Source organism: Capsicum annuum, chromosome 8 (genome assembly GCF_002878395.1).
Source record: "Capsicum annuum cultivar UCD-10X-F1 chromosome 8, UCD10Xv1.1, whole genome shotgun sequence".
Taxonomy (NCBI): domain Eukaryota; kingdom Viridiplantae; phylum Streptophyta; class Magnoliopsida; order Solanales; family Solanaceae; genus Capsicum; species Capsicum annuum.
The window spans coordinates 105,893,319-105,898,474 of record NC_061118.1 but is presented as its reverse complement, the minus strand read 5'-3'; the positions used below and the strand labels follow the sequence as shown (position 1 = coordinate 105,898,474).

General features: G+C 31.5%; 1 pseudogene; it reads left to right on the top strand.

Annotated features, from left to right (window-relative positions):
* Positions 1 to 1,601: 1,601 nt before the first annotated feature.
* On the top strand, positions 1,602 to 2,575 carry LOC107879068 (annotated as a pseudogene).
* Positions 2,576 to 5,156: the final 2,581 nt, after the last annotated feature.

Below are 5,156 nucleotides of genomic sequence, written 5' to 3'. Positions count from 1 at the left end.
TACAATGGCTACTCGAAATCCTCTAAAAGGCTATAAAACTTTCCAACATCAGTATTTGGATCCTCCTCAAGTTTATCATGAAAACTAGTGTGTTTATATCTTCCACCTTCAGTATTAGGATATAAATCTCTCAATAGTTCTTCTACTTCATCTTCATCTTCACTCTCAAAATCATCTGCTTCATCCTCATCCTCATTTTGAGGGTCTGAGAGTGGCTCACCTAACTTTTCCCCAAGGTGAAACCAAAAGGTATATGTTTCAATTATTATATGGACTTTCCAATGCATCTCAATACTTTTACGAGTTCCTAATGTTTTATTACAACACTTGTAACATAGACACTGTATTTCACTTTCTTTTTGTTTTCCCCGAAAAGCATAATTCACAAACTTTTTTGAGCCGTCTAAGTATATTTTGTCGGTTCGATTATGAAGAGAAAGTTACATCTATTTCTTACTAGGTGTCATAACCTTGGAGAATAGATAAAAATTAGATTAAGAAAAAATAAAAGATAATAAAAATAATTATATTCTCATAACATGTTACCATCACATGATTATATCATACTACATCAAGTATTTTAATTTTAAACTTATTACGACCTCCTCCTCAGATTAGAACTATATTATTTTTGTTAAATTTATAAACATTGTTTGAAGCTGTTGACTTACTATCCAAACAAGCATATAATCATCACAGACCAACAAAATTTCAACATCTCAAATAAAGTCACTGCAACAATAACATCCCCATTGAAATCCCAGAACCCGCTACCTGTAACTTAGATAACTCCCATTTAAAAAGAAAAAGAACAAGAAGAGCTTGCAATAAATAGTGAAATTGAACACTAAAGCAATAAACACAGCATAAAAAATAAACCACCATCTCAAGGCAAAACTCCAGCTCAACAAGCCAAAACACTAAATAATAGTGACAAATATACAAATCGTACTGAAAGACAAGAATAGAATGACAAAGTGATGTTTGATGATAAAAAATAATTTAAATAAAAATTAGACTGAAAGATGAGAAGTATGGACTGGAAGTTTATCTTCCTTTATTTCCTTTCTTAATTTTATACTAATTTTTTATTTGGATGCCTGGGATGACCAATATTCTGAATAATTTCATGTCTGGATAGACATCTCGTATATGAAAAGCAAATAATGATGTTGTCCTTTCCAGATGGGCGCTTTAATTTCGTTTATCAGACAATTATTTTGTATTTGATTCTTTGTAAACTATTATAGGTGTCAATTAAGTGGTCAATAAGTAGAGATGAGGTTTAGAAATTGAACATTCCTCATACGTACCTTGAAAAGATGAGGTTTGGAAATTGAACATTCCTTAACACTTTCAAGATTAAAGGTGCATTAACCAGTTCTCTGTCCACACTACAAGTTATAAGTAAAACAATGATTTATTTGAACAGATCGGAGTGCCTACTGGTTTGGTTTTATCCTTATAACAAACTACACTTCAACGATAACATAAGATGATTTATTTGAACAAATCGGAGAACCTACTAGTAGTTTTCTCATTTCCTTGTATTTATTTTGTACAAAGGCAAGATCAGGCCACATATGTTATGACATATTACAATGCTTGGTAATAGAAGAAGTAGCGATACTGCCAACGCACAAATCTGGCTAAGTAGTGTGCTCACTAACTACGTTACATACTTAGATGAGCTTTATTCTGTTACAAAAACTACAGAGAACAGAATGATTCTTGACGAGTTGGTCTTGAGAGCTAAAGCAGTATTGGCGATGCTCGCATCTGTAATGGCTAAGAATGAGGAAGTTTTTACGCGGCTTTTAGGGAGAATGTTGTCTTGGATCAATTTGCAAAATAGGAAGCTGATAGAGAGCTTGGGTAAGGCCATTAAAGCAAATACTGTGGTTGCACAAGATGGTACTGGGGATTATCAAACAGTTGCTGAAGCAGTCGTGGATGCACTAGATACGAGTAAAACGTGGTATATAATCTATGTCAAGAAGGGGATTTATGAAGAGAATGTTGACGTTACTATGAAAAAAATAAACTTGATTATTATTGGTGATGGCATGTATTATTCCAGTAAAATAACTAGTAGTCTCAATGTTGTGGATGGATCAACCACCTTCTGCTCTGCCACTCTTGCTGCAATCGGCCAAGGATTTATGCTACAGGACATATGTATGCAGAACACAGCAGGATCAGAAAAACACCAAGATGTAGCTCTTTGAGTTAGAGATAATATGTCTGTTATAAATCTTTATCATATTAATGCTTATCAAGACACCCTTTATGCGCATTCTCTAAGGTAGTTCTATCAAGACTCCTATATGACAGGTATGTCAATTTTATATTTTGTAATGCAACTGTTGTGTTCTAGAAATACAAGCTCGTAGATAGAAAACTGAATAAAAATCAGAAAAATGTTGTGATTGTACAAGGTATGACAAACCCAAATCAGGCCACGGTGAGTTTAATTCAATTCTGTGATATAATAGCAAGTCCATACCTTGAACCAGTTGAGAATAAATTCAAAATGTACCTTGGTAATGACCTGAGATTTACCAGATTAAAGTAACAAAGAAACAAAGAAACTTCACCAGATTTCCAAGTAGCAAAGAAATTTCCAGTACATTTAAGTAACAAAGAAAATCAAACATAGAACATTTAAATCAATCTCCAATACAATCTATAGAAATTTATCAGATTTCCAAAATTCACAACCAGACAGATAAATTCTAAAGATCAGAAGTTCGTATATCACTAACATAAGTAACAAAGATAATCAAAATAACAACTCGATCGATGAAAAACAAGAAAAATTTTAAAATTAATATCGCAATTCAGCAGCCTATGAATGAAAATTAGCAACTCAATTGATTGGAAAGCGAGGCATACCTAGAATTCATTAATTTAGGTTAGAGTTGCGAGAAAAACACTCTCTCATTGAGATTAGGCAGAGCTAATCAGTGAAAATTGAAAAACAAGGAAAATTTTGATATTAATACAAAAATCGAGCAGCCTATGAATGAAAAACAGCAACATCGATCGATTGGAAAGTGAGGCATACCTTTAAATTCTTTAATTTAGGGTAGAGCTGGGAGAAAAATTCTCTCTCATTGAAATCACGGAGAGCAGATCGAGAGTGAAAATTGGAAGTGTGGGAGTGATTACTATAGCTCTAGGGTTTAATTTTAAGAAAAGGATTTTTTAAAAAAATTTTCACTTTCAGCAAATATAGAATTGGCGCTTTAACTTTTGGTAAAGAAATGGAATTGGCGCTTTAATTTTTGGTAAAAGAACAACAAATAAAAAATTCTCACTCATGCCTTTCAGTTGTATATTATTTGGGACCATATACTAAATTTTTTTGGGACCATATTTTGTAACCTTCACAATAAATACATAAATAAGGACCAAAAAAAATCTTGTCTCAATACCTATACTTTTAGATACGGGATTATCAGCTCGTCCCAATATGTTGGTCATAAATAAAGCTTTTTCTTGTAGTACAATTTGGTGCATTAGCAGATGTAGGAAAAGAAGAGTGGTTGAGAAATTTTCCTTTAGAAATTCTATTGATCTCAAAAGGTGTGAGCTTAATTTCAATTTAATATGTTAGCCAAGAAATTTTAGCTAGAGCTTATATTAATATATATAATGGAAAGTCAAGACATATAAGTCTTCGACATGAATATGTGAGAAAATTGATTAAAGATGAAGTCATCTCTATCAAATTTTTGAAATAAAAAAGTAATTTGGCTGATTCATTCACTAAACCTCTTACATTAGAGTTGGTGAAAACAACTTCGAGTTTAATTGGATTAAAACTCGTAAATTAAGTCCACCAATAATGGAAATCCTACCTTACAATATAAAATCAGTAGTTTTGGATTCAAAGTGTAATAATAAGTTATTAATACGTGGATATTTTATTATTTAAGTAAAAGATATACTAGTACTGGTTGTCATAGATTGGAGAGTTGAATTTTATTTCTGTTAATGAGGTTCAATTTAAGAAACAAGTGTCTCAAATATAACAAAGAAACTGAAAGAATTTTACCTATATGAACATAGAAGTGGTGCCGTTTCGATTGAGAGTTAGAGTTGCTCTTATAAATGTTTATGAATTTTAATATCACATAGCTGTAAAAGTGCTAAGAATGTTTGAATGGAAAGCAGAAATGAAATGTTTATTTGTCTGGTGTCATCAATGTTATCACAAGGAATAACACATTCAAAGTTATTATACTATATGAAATTTCGTTTTTGTCTTGTGATAATGCAGTAAGTTATTTGTCAAATCAAAAAATACATTACTTTATGCATATGCATAACTTGATCGAATCATTATTTATATTTAAATAAATGAGAGATTGTTAGTAATTGTTTCAATAAATAATTTATATTTTTGTGAAAAGGTGTGTCTTTTATTGAAAGGGTATGCCTTCTAATGAAAGGTATGGTGTGTCTTTTAAGAAAGACTGTGTTGGCTAAAAGTTTAAATATATAAACTGACCAAGTTTTATTTTGCGAAATAACTTTTTTTTCTTCTCAAATCTTTGCAAATAAAATTTTTGTTCCCCACAAAAGATCAAGTTTTAGATATCTTGATTTTCAATAGGATTTCTTCACTATTTTCTTGGTGCAGAGATCCAAAGCTTTTCATATCCACTAAAACTATTTGCATGAATCTCATAGCAATTTCGTAGAGATTGGGCGAATATCTTTTTTAGAAACTTGTGCATGTTTCAATCCTCCAATCTAGTGTTTATTATTCATATTATCCAACCGAATAAAGTAAAAGTTCTTGTGAATGATTAATTTGGATCATTATGTGTTGACTTACTCTGTGGATTCAATATGATTAGATATATCACATTAATCATAAACTACGAACATGAGCGGTTAAAAGTTTTATCAAATACAATTTTTTTTTTACAATTTCTTTTCTTTTGTTATAAATACGATAACAACTAAGCTCGGGATCTCAATTTATGCAGGCAGACAGACCAAATGTTACGTTCTTCTGTTAATTTTGTATGCCAGAAAGTGCATTATTCAGTGAAATACTTGAGTGGGTTTGAAATAAAGTTGGTTGCACAAACTGAATTCGAATGTGGTGGGAAGGGAGGGGCTAAGTGGTGGAACGAAATTCT